Source organism: Oryctolagus cuniculus, chromosome 15, assembly GCF_051225735.1.
Source record: "Oryctolagus cuniculus isolate XC-2025 breed Fujian yellow rabbit chromosome 15, ASM5122573v1, whole genome shotgun sequence".
Classification (NCBI taxonomy): domain Eukaryota; kingdom Metazoa; phylum Chordata; class Mammalia; order Lagomorpha; family Leporidae; genus Oryctolagus; species Oryctolagus cuniculus.
The window spans coordinates 69899148-69919295 of record NC_142881.1 but is presented as its reverse complement, the minus strand read 5'-3'; the positions used below and the strand labels follow the sequence as shown (position 1 = coordinate 69919295).

Genomic DNA, 20148 nt, shown 5'->3' with positions numbered 1-20148 from the left:
ACAGAGACTGGACCTTTCCTCCTTACAGGAACTAGCTCGGAAGAAAAATAACATCCTGGCGAGAGCTGCCAGAGGGGTAGGAGCCGGGAGATGGATGACTGAGCCTGAATCTCATAAGCTGTGTGTCCCCAGGCAGGTCTGCAGAGTCTCTGGGCCTCTTTCGTTGCCTGGGTTAACAGGGGTGGTGAGAGATTCCATGAGACAAAGCATGAAGTGTCTGGAACAGGGCCACCTCAGAGTGGGCAGGCGGTCTGCGTGTGGGTCTTCTTTCTACTCTTCCTCGTCTTTTTTCTCTGTTTTTGTTTTTTATTCACAGTTTGCCATGAATACACTTTAAAGAGACAAACTGTTCTTTTGTTATGGTAAAAACTATCCTGCCCCCACCATTTCTTGCTCCCCAGAGGCAACCACTCTCAACACTGTTCTAAACAATTCTTTCAGTATTGACTTCCACATAGCTCGCCTGTGTTGGTGCTTTGTGAATTCTCCAGTTGAAGCTTCAACAATTGCCTTCCCAGTATGGAAAAGGAGGTTTTGGTCTCTCTCTCTCTCTCTCTCTCTCTCACACACACACACACACACACACACACACACATACACACACACTTCTGTTGCTGCCCCTCTCCTCCCACATGGCACTGTCGTAACTTTGGTTAGCACCATTCCCAGGATTCGCATCTATTACACTTATGTAAAAACGGCTGACATGCCAGCGAGGCCACAGTTACTTCTCATTGGAACAGGTTCCATCTGCCAGAAGTAATAGCTACTGTTGCGTTTGATGGTCGTGTTGACTGTTTGGTGTACTTTGCTTTATCCACAAACATGAACACTCTAACTCAGCTGTGTAGATCTCTTCTCAGTGCATCCAGCCTTGTCTGGGAGTCCAGCATCCCTACCTTTCTGGAGCAGTCCCGCTAGGCCTGTCGGCAGATCCTCTTTGGCCACCTGCTCTCTGGGCCTGCTGACCACAGGGCTCTTTTTTGGCCTCTGTCCCTGTCTCTCTTGCGTTAGATCTTCTGCTTTCTGGGGCTCCCAGTCTTCTTCTTTCTTGGTTTCCATCCCTATTGGCAAAGGAGTCTATGAGGCAAATACCTTAAAAATGTCCTAATCCTGCCTTCACTCTTAATTGATAGTTTAGCTGGGCATAGAATTCCAATTTGGTTTTCCCCTCAACAGTGTTAGGGCCCTCCTGCACTTGTCTTCTGTGTTCCATGGTGCAGTCTCAAGTCCTTGCCATGACTGATTCTTTGCACATAGCCTGCCGCCTGTCTCTGTAATCCTGAAGAGTCTGCTCTCTGCTCCAAGTGTTCTGACAGTTCATCACATTGTCTGCTTGGAGTCATGTGCGGGGCACTCAAAATGTTTTGATCTGGGAATTCACGTCTTTCAGTTCTAAGAACAGCTCTCGAATCCACTTTTGTCAGTTTTTCTCCCCAGCATTCTCTCTCTGGTGTTCTTGTTACACAGATGTAGTACCTTCAAATGGTCCTCTGATTATCTCACCTTTTCTCATTTCCAAATATGTACTTCTCTCTCTCTCTCTTTCTCCTTTCTAGGAGTTTCTTGGTTTTACTTTCTTTCTAACGATATTTTTCCCTTTTAAACATTACATATAATTACATATACTGTTGAAAAAGTTATGGGCCGGCGCTGTGGCACAGTGGGTTAAAGCCCCAGCCTGAAGTGCCAGCATCCCATATGGGTGCCGGTTCAAGTCCCGCCTGCTCCTCTTCCCATCCAGCTCTCTGCTATGGCCTGGGAAAGCAGTAGAAGATGGCCCAAGTGCTTGGGCCCCCACTCCCACATGGGAGACCTGGAAGAAACTCCTGGCTCCTGGCTTTGGATTGGCGAAGCTCCGGCTGTTGCAGCCATCTGGGGAGTGAACCAACGGATGGAAGACCTCTCTCTCTGCCTCTCCTTCTCTCTCTGTGTAACTCTAACTTTCAAATAAATAAATCTTAAAAAAAGAAAAAGTTAAAAGGCCTTATTTTTAGAGCAGTTTCACATTTGCAGAAAAATTGAACAGAAAGTACAGAGACTTCCCATATCCTACCCTTCCCATAAACTACCCTTCCCCCACCCACAGTTTTCTCATTATTAACTTCTTGCATTAGTGTGGTACTTCTGTTACAATAGATGGCTGGATCTGGGTACATTATTATTATTGTTATGAAATATTTATTTATTTCTTTGAAAGGGAGACACAGAGAGAGAGAGAGAGAGAGAGAGAATCTTCCATCTGCTGGTTCACTCCCCCAGATGGCTGCAATGGCCAGAGTTGGAGTCAAAGCCAGGAGCCAAGAGCTTCTTCCTGGTCTCACATACGGGTGCAGGGGCCTGAGCATTTGGGCCATCTTCTACTGCTTTCCCAGGCCATAGCAGAAAGCTGGATCAGAAGTGGAGCAGCTGAGACTTGAACCGGTGCCCATATTGTATGCTGGCACTGCAGGCCACAGCTTTACCTGCTGCGCCACAGCACCAGCCCCCGGGTGCATTATTATTAACTAAAGCCTACGGTGTACACTAGGACTCACTTTCTGTGTTGTGCTTTCTAAAGGTTTAGGGTGAATGTCTGTCGTGTATCAACTATGACCAACGTCATGCAAACACTTCACCTCCCTAGGAAACATGCCCGGTGCTCTCTTTGTTCATCCCTTCCCAGCCCCAGCCCTGTAACTACAGGCAGAATCATCCCTATAGTCTGAGCTTTCCCAGAACGTCATTCACTTAGGATCCTAGAGCCTTTTCAGGATGGCTTCTTTCATTTAGTAACATGCATTCCCGTGCTGGAAGTGGCGGGATAGCTCGCTTTGTTGCACTGCTGAGTGAAACATTCCGTGATGTGCGTATGCCAAATTTTCTTTAGCTGTTCACCTATTCCAGCTCTGCATGTAAAAGTTGCTATAAATATTCGTGTGCTGATTTTTTTGTGAAGACATAAGTTTTTAACTCGTTTGGGCAAACACTGAGGAGCACAATTGCCTGGTCATGTGGTAAACATCTGTTTAGTAGCTTTGTAAGAAACTCCTAGAATGTCTTCCAAAATAGTTATACTGCGTTGCATTCCCACCAGCACTCCATGGGAGAGTTCCTGTTGCTCCATGTTGTCAGCGGTATTTGGGAGTCATAAGGTTTTGGATTCTCATTGCTATTTTATTTTTTATTTGACAGAGAGAGAGAGAGAGAGAGAGTGAGCACTCCCATCCCTTGGTTCACTTGCCAAATGCCCACGACTACCAGGGCTGAACCAGACTGAAGGCGGGAGCCGGGAACACAATCCAGGTCTCCCATTTGGGTGGAACCTGCCCCCTCCCAGGGTGCACATGAGCTGGGAGGCACAGCAGGGAGCCAAGCAGGAACCGGAACTCAGGCACCCTGAGTGGGTGTGGGCATCCCTGCCCCCAGCTTAGCCTTTTTTAAAAAAAGATTTATTTTATTTATTTGAAAGACAGAGTTGGCCGGCGCCACAGCTCAGTAGGCTAATCCTCCGCCTTGTGGCGCTGGCACACGGGGTTCTAATCCTGGTCGGTGCGCCGGATTCTGTCCTGGTTGCCCCTCTTCCAGGCCAGCTCTGTGCTGTGGCCCGGGAGTACAGTGGAGGATGGCCCAAGTGCTTGGGCGCCTGCACCCCATGGGAGACCAGGAGAAGCACCTGGCTCCTGGCTTCGGATCAGTGCGGTGCGCTGGCCGCAGCACACTGGCCTCAGCGGCCATTGGAGGGTGAACCAATGGCAAAAAGGAAGACCTTTCTCTCTCTCTCTCTCTCTCACTGTCCACTCTGTCTGTCAAAAAAAAAAAAAAAAAAAGACAGAGTTACAGAGAGAGGTAAAGAAGACAGAGAGAGAGGTCTTCCATCCACTGCAACGGCTAGAGCTGCACCGATCGGAAGCCGGTCTCGGCCGGTCTCGAAGCTGTCTCCCACGTGGGTGCAGGGGCCCAAGGACTTGGGCCATCTTCTACTGCTTTCCCAGGCTGTACCACAGAGTTGGTTCGGAAGAGGAGCAGCTGGGACTCGAACCCGCGCCCATATGGGATGCTGGCACTGCAGGCCAGGGCTTTAACCCGCTGTGCCACAGCACCGGCCCCCCAGTTTAGCGTTAACTGCTAGGCCATTGCCAATTTAATTTGCAGTTCTCCAAAGACATCTGATGGGTGAGCATCTTTTCATCTGCTTATTTTGCATCTGTGCATCTTCTCTGAGGAAGCGTATAGTCAGGGTTCAGGAGTTTTGCCTGTTTCTACTGAGTTTTTTTTTTTATTTTTACTTTTTTATTTTTATTTTTTATTTTTTTGACAGGCAGAGTGGACAGTGAGAGAGAGAGACAGAGAGAAAGGTCTTCCTTTGCCGTTGGTTCACCCCGCAACGGCCGCTGCAGCCGGCGCACCGCACTGATCCGATGGCAGGAGCCAGGTACTTATCCTGGTCTCCCATGTGGTGCAGGGCCCAAGCACTTGGGCCATCCTCCACTGCACTCCCGGGCCACAGCAGAGAGCTGGCCTGGAAGAGAGGCAACCGGGACAGAATCTGGCGCCCCGACCGGGACTAGAACCTGGTGTGCCGGCGCTGCAGGCGGAGGATTAGCCCAGTGAGCCACGGCGCCAGCGTTTTGTTTTTATTATATGTTGAATTTCTAAGAGCTTGTGTTTGTTCTCTGCATATTTTTTTTTAATTTAAAGTATGCATGTGAAATGCTCTTTTATTTTATTATTATATTATTATTTTATATTTATTTGAAATACGGAGTTACAGAGAGAGGTAGAGCCAGAGAAGAGAGAGAGAGAGAGAGAGAGAGGTCTTACATCCACTAGTTCACTTGCCAAATGACTACAACAGCCAGAGCTGAGCTGATCCAAAGCCAGGAGCCAGGTGCTTCTTCTGGGTCTCCCAAATGGTTGCAGGGGCCCAAGGATGTGGGCCATCTTCCACTGCTTTTCCAGGCCACAGCAGAGAGCTGGATCAGAAGTGGAGCACCCAGGACTTGAACCGGCACCCATATGGGATGCTAGCTCTACAGGCTGGGGCTTTAACCTGCTGTGCCACAGCGCCAACCCCTGTGTATTCTTTCTAATTCTTTCGGCTTCATGTGTGCCATAATCCTCTCATCTCTCTAAGGATATTCATGATGGCTTTTCTCAAAGTTTTCTGCTCCCAGAACAATAGCCTATTGTTCTTCCAAGTTTTTTTTTTTTTCTTTTTCTCTTTGTGGAGGTCTTCCTCAAATGACAGGGGGCTGACTCTTGGCTGGCTCCTTATCTGAGGAAGACACTCAAAAATATGGATGGTGTGTGTGTGTGTGTGTGTGTGTGTGTGCTGGCATGAGGGGTGCTGGGTGACCGAGGGCTTCTCTCCAGAGTGACCAAGCTAAGCATTTTGTCGGGGAGCCTGCACAGTCCTTGGGTGCCGACCAGCCTGGCTGGTAGTCGTTTTGAGATCTGAGTGGGGAAAGAAGTTTGATGGCCTCAACACCTAAAAAGTAAACTTCCATTTTATTATTATTTTTCATTGACAGACAAGATTTATATTTTGTAGCCCGAAGTTCTGCAAGATATATACATTGTGGAATAGCTAATTAACACGTGCATTATCTCACATGCTTAACATTTCTTTGTGGTGAGAAGGCTTCTTGTTGGCTGTAGTCTCCATGTTGTACAACAGATCTGAACTCATTCCTCTTGTCTACGTGAATTTTTTTTTTAAAGATTTTACTTATTTATTTGAGAGACAGAGTTACAGACAGAGCGAGGGAGATACAGAGAGAAAGGTCTTCCATCTACTGGTTCACTCCCCAGATGGCCGCAGTAGTCGGAGCCGGGCCAAGCAGACGCCAGGAGCTTCCCTCGGGTCTCCCAAGCAGGTGCAGGAGCCCAAGCACGTGGGCCATCTTCCCAGGCCATAGCAGAGAGCTGGATTGGGAGAGGAGCAGCCAGGACAAGAACCAGCACCCATGTGGGATGCTGGCGCCACAGGCGGAGCTTAGCTACCACACCGCAGCGCCGGCCCCACCACATTTTCTTTGTCCATCCGTCCACGGATGGACTCTCAGGGTGATTCCATATCCGGGCATCGTGAAGCGTGCTGCAGTGAACATGGGAGTACAGCGATATCTTTGTCACCGTGATTTCCTTTCCTTTGGATATAAACCCAGGATGGGGTTGCTGAATCACATGGCAGTTTTATTTTTAATTTTTCGAGGCTCTCTCACACTCTTTCCCAGAACGACTGCACGAATAAGTAAACATCCATGTAATCCCTATTTTTAATCATCTGGACCTGGTGTCTTCCTGTCTGGATAGTCCCATGTTATCCTCTGCAGACGATGAACCTTCATGTTTTGGCTGTGATGGAGAATGGACACTTCCCACCTGTGTGGCCAGGGAAATGGGCGGGGGTCTAACTGCCTGTTGGATTTCTTGTGCATAATCGATTGACTTTATTCCAAAGGGGACATTTCCCTTTCCCTGGGTGTTTTAATATTCTATAAGAATAATATTTAATGTCTTTTCAAGTTACTTATGGGCTTAAATTCTAAAATGAGAAGTCAAAAAACTGTATGTGGGTGTATTTTACATGAAAATTTCTAATAATTCTCAACAAAAATATGAAGGTGCTATTTTTCTGTTATTTTAAGATTTTAATGGGGCTGGCACTGTGGCATAGCAGGTAAAGCTGTTGCCTGCAGTGCTGACATCCCATATGGGTACTGGTTTGAGACCTGGCTGCTCCACTTCTGATCCAGCTCTCAGCTGTGGCCTGGGAAAGCAGTAGAAAATGGCCCCAGTCCTTGGGCCCCTGCACCTGCATGGGAGACCCGGAAGAGCCTCCTGGCTCCTGGCTTCAGATCAATGCAGCCCCAAGCCATTGCAACCATGTGGGTAGTGAACAGCAGATGAAAGACCTCTCTCTCTCTCTCTCTCTCTCTCTCTCTGCCTCTGCTTTGAAATTCTGCCTTTCTTTCTTTTTTTTTAAAAAAAGATTTATTTATTTATTTGAAAGGCAGAGTTGCATAGAGAAAGAAGCAGAGCCAGAGAGAGAGAGAGAGAGAGAGAGGGAGAGAGAGAGGTCTTCCATCTGCTGGTTCACTCCCCAGATGGCCGCAACAGCTGGAGCTGCGCCGATCTGAAGCCAGGAGCCAGGAGCTTCTTCCTGGTCTCCCACGTGGGTGCAGGGGCCCAAGGACTTGGACCATCTTCTATTGCTTTCCCAGATCACAGCAGAGAGCTGGATGGGAAGAGGAGCAGCCGGGACTAGAACTGGCGCCCATATGGGATGCCAGCACTGCAGGCGGTGGCCTTACCCAATATGCCACAGTGCTGGCCCTGACTCTGCCTTTCAGATACATAAATAAATCTTAAAGAAGATAATTTGCCAAAATTTATATTTTCTGGTCATCTGTTTGCCCAAAGACCCAGCTTTGTTATCCTCAAATCCTTACATATAATGAGTGAATTTGAACAAAGCACTTCTATCAAAAAATATTTCTATAAGTTTTAATTCAGTAAACTCCTCAGGGATTCTGGGTACTAGCTAGCATTATCCAGCATTTATTGTTTCCATGGAGTTTTTTTTTTTATATGTCTATGTTGTTGTTTTTTTTTAATTTATTTGAAAGGCAGAGTTACAGAGAATGAGAAAAGGAAAGGCAGAGAGGGAGAGAGAGAGGTCTTCATCCGCTGGTTCACTTCCCAAATGACTACAACACCTGGGATTGGACCAGGCTGAATCTAGGAGCCAGGAGCTTCTTCCGAGCCTCCCACATGGGTGCAGGTGCCCAAGGATTTGGACCATCTTCCGCTCCTTTCCCAGGTGCATTAGCAGGGAGCTGGATCAGAAGTGGAGCAGCCAGGACTCGAACTGGTGCCCATATGTGATGCTGGCTCTGTAGGCAGTGGCTTAACCCACTAGACCACAGTGCTGGCCCCTCCATGGAGTTTTAAAAAGATTTATTTTTAAATATTTGAAAGGCAGAGCGAGAGAGAGAGAGAACTCTTCCATGCTTTGGTTCACTCCCCAAATGGCTGCAATGAACAGAACTGAACTAGGCCAAAGCTGCAGCCCAGAACCCCATCTAGGTCTCCCATGTGGAGTGGCAGGAACCCAATTACTTGAGCCATCCCTGCTGCCTCCCAGGTTAGCACTGGAGTCAGGAGCTGGAGCCTGGTAGAGAACCAGGGCACTCTGGAGAACACAGGACTCCCAGATGGTGTCTTCACTGCTAGGTCAAATGCCCACCCCAGTGCCACTCTGATCATGTCAAGGTCATTACCACCAGCATGACTTACACTGGTGAAGTTGCCCTTGCTCTCCTGCTGAGGTCATGCTGGTCAGGTTTCTCCACAGTAGTTACCCCTCCCACCACACCCCCACTCTCCCATTATACTCACTGGAAGGAAGCCACTGTGCAGAGCACATAATTAAGGCCTGGGGAGTTATATTCCACCTCATTTAGGGCAGAATATCTACACCAATTATTTGGAATTCTTCTGAGCAGGAGTTTTGATTATTTTCCCCCATCTTATTTATTTAATCATTATATTAGCTTGGACTAATAGATTTTTACCTTATACTATGGGTGATGATCTCATAGATTATTTATTTAGTTACTCCAATTGCTCCAGCTTTGGCTGGAGTTCTTGGAGTTGGCTCCTGTGTCTTTTGACTTAGACTTGTTTGTGTGTGTGTATGTGTGTGTATGTATGTGTATGTGTGTGTATGTGTATATATGTATGTGTGTGTGTGTGTGTGTGTGTGTCTGATGGGTAATTCTTTACTTTCTGCCGCTATAAGATGCTTCAGGCTTGTCTTGTAGATTTCCAGCTCCAGTTCTAGAATCAGCCATTTCTCCAAGGAACCCTGTTAGGTCTGGATGCCAGGGGTGCTCTCTAAAGCTGAGATACCATTGCTCTAGGCCTTCTAGGCTGACAGAGCAAGAAATGGGTGTGTGAACCCTAACCCACGTACAGACATGTATCTGTACATATTTCTACATGTAGGTACCTGTGTGGTGTCTGTATTAAGCTAAATATAGTTGTCTCCTACTTCCATCCATTAACAAATGGGCCATCCTAGCACCCCTGCCCTTACTGATCCTCACCTCCCATTCCAACAGTGAGAAACCTAGCGCCACCTGTTCATCTACTTGTTCAATTCCAGGACACATGCGCAGTAGCAGTATCAGCGCTGCTGACACGTTTGCCCATGGGAAATAGCTAGAGGACCGGTAGAGCTCAGTGGCCACACTGACGTGGTTTTTTGTTTGTTTGTTTGTTTGTTTTTTGCCTTTAGTATTACAGACTCCACTCCTTTCCAGAGTTACATAGAGCAGCATTTCTCCATCCCCTTTAATCAGGTCAGACCTTCCATTTGTAATACAGCTAGATTGTTTAGCTCATTCTTGCATCCTGGGATATGCTGACCTCCTAATTCATTGGCTTTGGTTTTGCATACATTAAAGCTCACTCTTTGTGCTTTGTAGAGTATATGGGTTTTGACAAATGCACCATCAGAGTGTTATACAAAGTAGTCTCACAGCTCAAAAAAAAAAAAAAAATCCGCCATGCTCTATCTATGCCTCCCGAGAAATCACTGGTCTTTCTACCATCTGCGTCGTTTCGCCTTTTTCTAGAATGGCATGTATTTGGAACCAGGGAGTCTGTAGCTTTTCCAAGCTGGCCTCTTGGCTTAGCAATATGTATTTCAGATTCACTTTCGTCTTTTCAAGCTTGATGGCTCATTTCTGTTTATTGCTGATTAATACTCAGTTATACGGATGTACCACAATTGACTTCTCCGTTGCCCTATTGAAAGACATCTTGGTTGCTTCCAGTTTTTTGGCGATTATAAGTAAAGCTGCTATGAATTTGGCCTGCAGGTTTTGTAGAGGTAAAAGTGCTCAAATCCGTGTGCAATGAGACAGACTCTGGACCACTCACCTCTGGGTTTGGCTCCACCTTCGTGCCCCCTCCCAGGAAGAGATGCTGCCTGTTGCCAAGCGTGCAGATCAGTTTACTTCCTGGTTTTCCACCTGCTTCCTCCAGTCCCTCCTCTCAGCTTTCCAGCCTGGAGAATTATGTTGCAGAATTCCCTCTCTTGATCTCAGGAGTTTTGTGAATTTCATATATTTCCTTGTCATTTTACTACCATTTCAATTGGGATACTGTAAAACTAATGTCAGTGTTCAACCCACCAACTTCAAAACCAGAAGTAAACACCTGTCCTTTCTTAGAGGCCTAGATTTGAGTTCCTTGGGGATGGGGAAGTGTTTTTTTTTTTTTTAAGATTTATTTATTTATTTATTTGAAAGGCAGAGTGATGGAGAGAGAGAAGCATCCATCTGTTGGTTTACTCTCCAAGGGCCACAATGGCTGGAGCTGGGCCAGGCCAAAGCCAGGAGACTGGAACTACATCCAGGTCTCCCCTGTGGGTGCAGGGATCCAATACTTGGGCCATCTTCTACTGCCTTCCCAGATGCATTAGCAGGGAGCTGGATGGGAAGTGGAGCAGCCGGGACTCGAACCAGCACTCCAATATAGGATGGTAGTGTCGCAGGTGGTGCCTTAACCCACTGTGCCACAACACCAACCCCCGATGAGGCAGTGCGGTGTCTATCTGTTTTCTGTCGCTGTAACAAAATTCCCGAGGCTAGGCACTTTATAAAGAAAATAGGTTTACCTAGCCCACAGTTTGGGAGGCTGAAAGTTCAAGATCAGGCAGCCTTGCCACGCATGGTGGAGAAACAGAAAGGGAACCAGCCACATGCAGACAGGGCCAAGCGTGTGCGGCGGCCTCACTTTGCAACAGCCCACTCTTGCACTCTTGAAGGACTAGCATTAATCCCCTCCAAGGGCGGTACCTCCACCACCTAATGACCTGGCACTGACTCCTCCCCTTGAAGGTTCCATCCCCTCCGAACACCATCACTCTGTGCTCCAGGTTCCCAGCGCACAGACCTCTGTGGCCAAAGAATAGCAGGCTGGCAGAGCTACCATCAGTAAGGCATCAGGAGATCCTTCCAGGCGCTGCCAGCTCTCTCTTCCTGGCCCTGGCCCCGTCTCCTGCCCTTAGGGCTTGGGAGGCCCAGACCTGTTGCAAAGGGAGAGGTTTGCCCAACGCTCTGAGCTGGCGTCCTCAGAGCACGATCCTGCCTGGAAGTGGCTCCCCCTGGAGAAATGACGCATGGAAGGCAGCGGAGCAAACTTGAGATGAAACACGTTTCTCGTCCCAGTTTCACACATCCCCCTCAGTTCCCTACCAGAGGCTTGCAGCAAACCTTCAGGGTGGAGGAGGGGCACAGGTGATGCAGTTCAGGGTCAGAGTCCAGAAATTAAGTGTTAGAGGTGGGAATCCTCTCCCTTCACCCGCTCCCCAGGGACCCTGTTAGGAAGAGTTGCAGATGGGTGCCTCCTCACACGGGGCACCAAAATGTTAGGAAAAGGGTCACAGAAGAGAGAGGACGCAGTGCGTGAATTTACAGCCAGACCGAATTTATTCAGGGAAAATAAATCCACAGATGTGGTGACCAACTGCCTGCACGTACAAGAAGGAGCATGTGGCAAAAGGCCCCGACACCCAGGGGCTGGGTCTTTTTAAGGAGGGCTAGGGCTGGGGTGGGGGTAGGGGGCAGCAGGGAGGGGTAGGGGTGGTGGGTGGGGCAGTTAGGGAGGATGACAAACGAATGCCAGAGAGTTACGTCTCCGAAGGAGCGATGTAAGGGAGGGGTTTCATCAGGCCTGTCGATCAGACCTTTCATGCCAACAACAGAGACTGAGTAAGGAAGGCGTGGACCCCATTATTCCTTCCTGACTGCCCCACCCCCCTCTTGGGTACATTCTACTTCATTCAAATTAGTAGCATCTCCCTCATATAAGTCTACCCCCACCTCTCTCAGGTTGACCTGCTTGTGAGATGTATTTACAAGATAACTCTGCCTCGTTTTGGCCCATTTCCACCGTGGGCGATGTCTCCAGTGTCTCCTTTTGTCCTCACAATCATAGTGCTCCTATTTCTTTTTTTTTTTTTTTTTTTTTTTTTTTGACAGGCAGAGTGGACAGTGAGAGAGAGAGACAGAGAGAAAGGTCTTCCTTTGCCGTTGGTTCACCCTCCAATGGCCGCCGCGGCCAGTGCGCTGCGGCCGGCGCACCGCGCTGATCCTATGGCAGGAGCCAGGAGCCAGGAGCCAGGTGCTTTTCCTGGTCTCCCATGGGGTGCAGGGCCCAAGCACCTGGGCCATCCTCCACTGCACTCCCTGGTCACAGCAGAGGGCTGGCCTGGAAGAGGGGCAACCGGGACAGAATCCGGCGCCCCGACCGGGACTAGAACCCGGTATGCTCCTATTTCTGCCGTGCATAATTAACCCATTCCAAAGGTTCTTGCAGCAACAAATACCTGCTATATTTCAAGCCATCTCACAGGAGCGACACAAGACTGCTCTTCTTCAATCAATCCGATCCGGAGTATAGGTCTCCGCTCAAGTCCTGGCTCCATGTCTACACCCCCTATCAGCAGGAAGTAGCCAGAGAGAAGTCGTCGCCCCTTCTCCTTATCTTTACTTGGAGTCGGGATTGATGGAACAAGACATAAGCCTCAACCATTCTCCCTCATTGCCCAAAGGAGATAAACACTGGAATGTATTCGTTGCCCTTGAAACTCAATTGGTTCTCACACCCTATTGCCTTCATACCCTGCTGCATTATTTTCCAGGTTCCCAAGGCCCCCCGCCCAGTTCCTGGAATTCCCCTCCCTGCTGCCCCCTACCTCCACCCCAGCCCTAGCCCTCCTTAAAAAGACCCAGCCCCTGGGGGTCAGGGCCTTTCGCCACATGCTCCATCTTGTACATGTAGACAGTTGGTCACCACATCTGTGGATTTAATTTCCCTGAATAAATTCGGTCTGGCTGTAAATTCGCGCACTGCCTCCTCTCTCTTCTGTGCCTCCTTTCCTAACACTTTGGTGCCCCGTGTGAGGAGGCACCCATCTGCAACTGTTTTCCTAACAGACCTTGCCCTTGTCTCTTACCCCTTTCCACTGCGCCCAAGGTGCCTGCTCCTGGGTGATTTCATCTACCCAGCGCCCTCGCTCACAGCTTAGATCCCCAGTGACACACCCAGCCACAGTCCCCGTCCGGAGCCCTAACCAGGTGGTGTGGTTTGCCCTGGAGGGACCGCAGGCATCACAGTCAGGTGCATCCTGGACCTCCCTCCCATCTTTAGATCACAACCCTCTTGTTTGGGTTTCTTCAGGAGGCCTCCAAGTTTCCGGTTCCCTTGCATCTCCTCCCGAAGTTTCTGAGTGCTGTTGTGTATTTGGTAGCTGTTCTACATCTTGGCTACAGCTTTAGGTCCTCGGGGGCACGGCAGGACAGCTGGAAGACTTGAACTCCCGGAGTTCATTTCTGAAGGGCCTTGCTGTGTTTGCCTCCCTTACAGAAGGGGTCTCTCATCAGAACCGTTCAGGGTCTTAGGACCCTTCCTAATTTTTTCTTAAGGTTTAGTTTTACCTTTACTTTTTCCCACCTGCACTGTCAGCTCATCTCTCACTCAGGTCAAGGACAGCCTCCCAGGCCCCTGATTTCATCTTGGGAAAAATGCTGGAGGATTTGTTCCCATGGGAGGGACTGGAGGCAAATCCCGCTCCTAGGATGACTCCATAGCTATTGAACCAATTTCCAGGGGTTTGTGCAATGTTCTCACTGTCCTCAGGCCTCTGCCAGTAAACTTTGATTGCCTACAGGAAAAGCCCCACGTGAAGCCCTGTAATCAAAGGGCCCAGCATCCGCAGTATAGCTGCAGAGTCAGGAAAGCGTAGAGGTTAGGAGCGTGGAGCCTGCAGCCAGACCACCTGGTTCTAAACTGATTCTGCCACATGCTTGCTGAGACCTTGGCCAAGTTAAGTCACCTCTCTGGGTCTCAGGTTCTTTGAAAAGTGGTAATTAGGGACCAGTGCAGTGGCATAGTAGGCTAAGCCTCTGCCTGCAGCACTGGCATCCCATGTGGGTGTCCGATGGTGTCCCAGCTGCTCCTTTTCCCACCCAGCTCCCTGCTAATGCCCCTGGGAAAGCAATGGAAATGGCCCAAGTGCTTGGGCCCCTGCACACATATGGGAGACCCAGAAGAGGCTCCTGGCTTCCGATTGGCCCAGCTTTGGCTGTCGAGGCCATTTGGGGAGTGAACCCGCAGATGGAAGACCTCTCTCTGCCTCTCCCTCTCTATGTCTGTAACTCTGCCTCTCAAATAGATAAATAAAAAATCTTTAAAAAGTGGTAATTAATGAAATTATAGTAGTACCTACCCCAAAGATGTTTCCTTTAATTTTTGTAACTTACTTATTTTCATTTGTTTGAAAGACAGAGAGAGAGAGAGAGAGCGAGCTTCCATCTGCTGGTTCACTCCATAAATACTCCTAACAGCCAGGGCTGGGCCAGGCTGAAAGCAGGGGCCGAGAACCCAACTACTTGAGCCACATCTGTTGCCTCCCAGGGTGCACGTTAACAGGAGGTGAAGTAGCCAGGACTTGAACCAGGCACTCTGATATGGGACATGGGCATCCCAAGAGGTGACTTAACTGCTGTGTCCCTCAAAGATATTTTAGGGAGAATAAATGAAAACTGCTGAGAGGAGTGTGTGGTGCTCAGCAAGTGCTCCACAGTGGTCACCTGCTACCCTGATGCCCCCCACTTCCCAAGGCAGACCGTGCTCCTCTCCAGCCGGCCTGCACCACCCCGTCCTCCTGTCCTGCGCTCAGCCCTGACCCTTCTGTTGACCAGAATCCCCCAAGGCACAAACTCACTTCATTTCCCCTTTTCTCTTTCTTTTTTTTTTTTTTTTGACAGGCAGAGTGGAGAGTGAGAGAGAGACAGAGAGAAAGGTCTTCCTTTGCCGTTGGTTCACCCTCCAATGGCCGCCGCGGCTGGCGCGCTGCGGCCGGCGCACCGCGCTGATCCCCGATGGCAGGAGCCAGGTGCTTCTCCTGGTCTCCCATGGGGTGCAGGGCCCAAGCACTTGGGCCATCCTCCACTGCACTCCCTGGCCACAGCAGAGAGCTGGCCTGGAAGAGGGGCAACCGGGACAGAATCCGGCACCCCAACCGGGACTAGAACCCGGTGTGCAGGCGCCGCTAGGCAGAGAATTAGCCTAGTGAGCCGCGGCGCCGGCCCTTTTCTCTTTCTTTATCAGCATAGCTCCATTTCTTCAATACTGGCTACATGCTAGCTACTCTCCAAACCATGTTTTCACTCTTGGCCGTAACCTTGAGGGGCTGAGAATATTACTCCTGTTTTGTACGTGAGGAAAGGAAGCCTTAGAGAGGAAGAGCAAGTGAGTCAAATCACTGAGTTGCCCAGGGCAGAGCTGGGGCATGCACTGCGTCCATCCAACTCTGCCCTCCACCTCTGGCTGTCTCTTCCAGTCCTGCCATTACACACTTGCTGCCCACCTCCCCAGCCTGCAAGGCCATTGTCTTAGCTCCTTGTGTGCTGCTGGAACAGAATTCCACGGCCTGGCAACTTACAAACAGTACGAGTGATTTGGCTGTTGGTTCTGGAGGCTGGGAAGCCCAAGGCTGAGGGGCCGCAGCCAGGGAGGCCTTCTTGCTGCATCACCCGTGGCAGAGGGTGTCAAGAGGCCAGAGAGCACACGCGAGAACAAAGATAGAGGTGCCTCCCTGATGATCGTCCCGCTGCACGATGAAGACAGTCACCTACTCTCTCTCTCTCTCTAAAAGATTTATGTATTTTATTTGAAAGTCAGAGTTACACAGAGAAGGAGAGGTAGTGAGAGAGAGAGAGAGAGAGAGAGAGAGGTCTTCCATCCACTGGTTTACTCCCTAGTTGGCCACAACAGCTGGAGCTGAGCCAATCCAAAGCCAGGAGCCAGGAGCTTCTTCCAGGTCTCCCACGTGGGTGCAGGGGCCCAAGGATGCAGGCCATCTTCCGCTGCTTTCCCAGGCCACAGCAGAGAGCTGGATGGGAAGTGGAGCAGCAGGGTCTTGAACTGGTACCCATAGGAGATGACGGCACTGCAGGTGTTGGCTTTACCCGCTACGCTACAGCGCCAGCCCCATTCATCTATTCTTGAGGACAGAGCCCTCATGACCTAAACACCTGCCAGCACTGTGGCATGGGGGGTTGGTTTTCCAACTCATGAATTTGGGGAGGACATATTCGAACCACAGCACCACGCTTGGGGCTCTCCGTGTTGTGAATTCTATCACTTACAATGCTCTCAGCTGCAAGGATTGGAGAACCCAGCTCGAGCTGGCTTAAAGTAGAAAAGGAATTTGTCACAAACAGGAAACGTCCAGAATAAGGCAGGTGTCACGGCAGGGAGGGCCTGAGTGCTCGTCAGTGTCCCAGCATCTACTTTTCGTCCTGGCTCCTGCCATGGCCCTGGTGTCACCCGAGGGCTGGCCCCCATGGTGGCCGCAGTTGGATGCCCTTGAATCCTGAGTGAGGATGTGAGGGAAAGTAGCTTGTTTGGGTAGTGATTCCAGGAAACACCAGAAAATCACCTCTGTGAGACTGGGGTGCAGGCTCACGGGGACTTTGGGGAACACAACAGCCAGATGTCAGAGTCATCCCACTAAGTGGCGCTCTTCTGTCCTGCCTTGGGAAAGTCCTCTGTCAAAAAGAAAAGAAAAAGAACATTCGGAAGTGGGGGAGGTGACTGTGGGCTAGGGCACCACGGGCATCCGTCACAGCTGGGGGCGGCCCCTTCAGTCTGGCCCGCAGCGGTGGGGACACTCCTTCCCACAGTCACAACTCCGGGGACCTGGGTGTGAACCAAGCCCTGCGTCCAGCTCTCTGCCCCAACAGCCTTTGTCAGCCCTGCGCTGTGGCAAGAGACAGGCCCAGGCTGATTGGCAGAGGCCAGCTGGGGGCCTCCCCAGTGCTGAGGTGAGGCCAGTACCGCGAGGGTGGCGTGGCAGCTGTTCTGGAATGCTGGGAGTGTGGCGAGGATGGCATGGGGCAGGAGGCAAGCCCATCACAGAAGTATTCCCTGCAATAAGAGCTAATTGTGGGGCAGAATTAGTGCGTCGAAGAGGAGGAGGGCAGAACCCTGGGTACGCTGAGCTGGGAGGGGACCGGGGACGGTCCCACAGCTTCCCTGACGTGTGCTGCTGCAGCTCCCTCCTCATCTGTCCCCTAGGGTGACCTCTGATCTCAGCTTGCACACCTCCAACACAGCACCTGCTGTGGAGGCATCTGTAACCGCTGGAAGCCTCTCTCCACACTGTGTTGGAACATTCTTTGTCTTTCCCTGTTGGACCCAGCCCTGCTGTCTGGGGGACCCCAGGACCCATCCGTTTCATCTGCCCTGCGTCTGAGGCCTACAGGGACATGTAAACAGTGATTACATTGCTTTGGGGCAGACTGACCACGCCCAGGCCTGTGGCTGCAGAAGGGCCCGACAGCTGGAATGGGCACGCTGGGAGGCCCCAGCAGGCTTCTTCTCAGAGCTGGGGGGGCCATCCAGTGACTTTCTTCCCCAGAAGCCTCGGCTGGCCTCCCGGTCAGCGCAGTTTACAGCTCGGAGAAAAGTGGCCTCCGTCACAGGGAGGAGCCGGTCCCCTCAAGGATGTGTTTATTTGGAGGATGTGACTTCTACTGCATACAAACACTCAGCTCCTTCCCACCCCACTGGCTCCCGCAGGAGCATGTGGCCTATGGCTTTAGCTCCTGGGCCCAGGCTGCTCCCCCTCACCCTGGCCTCGACCCCCACCATTAGGAAGTCTGTAAAGGCTTAGGTAGGACATGCTGGGGAGTCGGAGTGAGAGTTCAGCAGTGAGCCATGCTCTGCTGGGATAAGCGACAGGGCCTTTCGGAACCTCAGTTTCCAGAATCGGAAAAGCAGCAGGGAGAGGAGCTCACTTGTAGAGCTGCCCCGGGAATGTCAGAGTACCAGGTGCGTATCAGGGGCTTCACTGGGGAAGGCGTCCTCTGATGCCCCCTAATTGTCAGAGTCTGGTGAGATGATGTCTGTTGAGATATCCAGCATCCCGCAACACTGAGGCACCAAAGGGTAACCCCCCTACCACGAAACTCTTCCAAAGTCCTGCCTCCTCCAGGAAGCCCATGTGTGTCCATCAGATAGGCTAGCAGGCTCCCCCACATTTACAGAAGCTATGGAGAGTGCCTACAGTTCTGTTTCCTCCTCCCTCTGCTTGGAAACTGCCCCACGGCCTTGATTCCTCATCTTGAGGGAGCACCTTCCAGGATTGCCTGCCATCCCCGGGCACCCACTGACCTCATGGTCTAAGCTGAGTCAGACCGAGAGGCTCTGTTCTCAGATTCTTCAGGTTGGAAGTAGAAGGATCCTTCTTTCTCCAGGGCATGTAGATGTGGATCCACGGGCAGCCATGTGGTGAAAATCCAGTGTGCAGTGAGGGAACAAGACCAACACACAAAGAGGCAGAGACAAGAGATAAGGTATACCTGAGTTCCAGGTTCAAGTGTTCTTTAGCTCGGTCTGTCCCCAAGCTTAGTGATACAAACTATTTTTAATATACAAGAGGAACAGGGGCCAGTATTGTGGCATAGAGGATTAAGCCGCCTGCAATGTCAGCATCCCATATGAGTGCTGGTTCGAGTCTCGGCTGCTCCACTTCCAACCCAGCTCCCTGCTAATGCAACTGGGAATGCAGTGGAGGATGGTCCAAGTGCTTGAGCACCTGCACCCACATGGGAGACCCGGAGGAGGCTCCTGGCTCCTGGCTTCAGTCTGACCCAGCCCTTGACATTGCTGTCATTTGGGGGAGTGAACCAGTGGCTAGAAGATTCTCTCTCTCTCTCTCTCTCTCTCTCTCTCTCTATATATATATATATATATATATATATATCCCTCCCTCTCTCTCTGTGTAACTCTGCCTTTCAAATAAACTAATAAATCTTGAAACAAAAGAGGAAAAGCTCATTTCCTCCACCCTCTCCTGAAATCTAACTGATCGTACTTAGAGGTGATATTGGACCAGGGAGGATGAATCCAGAAGCCAAACTGATCTGCTGCCTCCTGGAACAGAAGCATAGTGCTGAGGGTGCGAAGGAGGAGACAGCGCTCCGGGGCAGACATGAGGATTCTTACAAAAGTGTAGAAAAAGGAAGCCCCAGAGCCTGAAGAGGTTGAAGCGGATTAGGAGAGACTGCGAGAAGGGTGGCTGTAGCTCCTGCCAGCTTTGACAAGTTTCCACTCTCTCGCAAGTCCTGTGCTGCCTGCCCTGAGACACCATGAGAAGCTCCTGGCTCCTGGCTTCAGACTGGCTCAGCTCCAGCTGTTGTGGCCATTTAGGGAGTTAACCTGTGGATAGAAAACCTTTCTCTCTCTCTCTCTCTCTCTCTCTCTCTCCCTCTCTCTGTAACTCTCAAATAAAATAAATCTTTAAGAAATAATTCACATATATAAAATCTGCCATTTTGAAATGTCCATTGGACTATTTCTTGTATATTCACTGAGTTGTGTAACCATCGCTGCTATCCAATTCTAGAACGTCTTCATTATGCCAGCATGAAACTCCATACCCAGGAACACTCAGTTACTGTTCTCCCCAGCCCTTTCCAGCCCCTGACATCCAATAAACTGCCTTCTGTGTCTACAGATTTGCCAATTCTGGACGCGCATATCAACAGAATTATAAAAAATTTAACCGTTCATGCATGGTTTTTCTCACTTACCATAAAGTGACTTATCCAATGTTGCAGCATGCATCCGTCCTTAGATCCTTTTTATGGCTGGATAATATTCACATTTTGTTTAACCATGCATCAGTCGATTGGCATTTGGGGGTATTTCTACCTTTTATCTATTGTGAATGTTCTCCTACGAGTATTTCAGAAGTTCATGGAAGGGCTGGTGTGGCATAGTGGGTAAAGCTGCAGCCTGTGATGCTCACATCCCATGTAGGTGCCGGTTTGAGTCCCGGCTGCTCTATTTCAGATCCAGCTCCCTGCTAATGCACCTGGGAAAGCAGCAGAAGATGGCCCAAGTGTTTGGCCCCTGCACTCATGTGGAAGACCTGGAAGAAGCTCCTGGCTCCTGTCTCCTGGCTTCAGCTTGTCCCAAACCTGACCATTGTGGCCATTTGGGGATGATGGAAGATATCTCTTCATCTCTCTGTGTAACTTTGCTTTCAAATAAATAAATATTTTTAAAAAAAAGTTC

The 20148-nt window shown here is 50.1% G+C and overlaps 1 long non-coding RNA gene across 1 annotated transcript in view; it reads left to right on the top strand.

The window, feature by feature from the left end:
- LOC138845392 (uncharacterized) overlaps positions 1-20148 on the top strand; it is a 65871-nt gene extending 45723 nt beyond the window's left edge. The window contains exon 2 of the long non-coding RNA XR_011382459.2: positions 19924-20148. This is a non-coding gene — a long non-coding RNA (uncharacterized LOC138845392). The remainder of the gene's footprint in view (positions 1-19923) is intronic.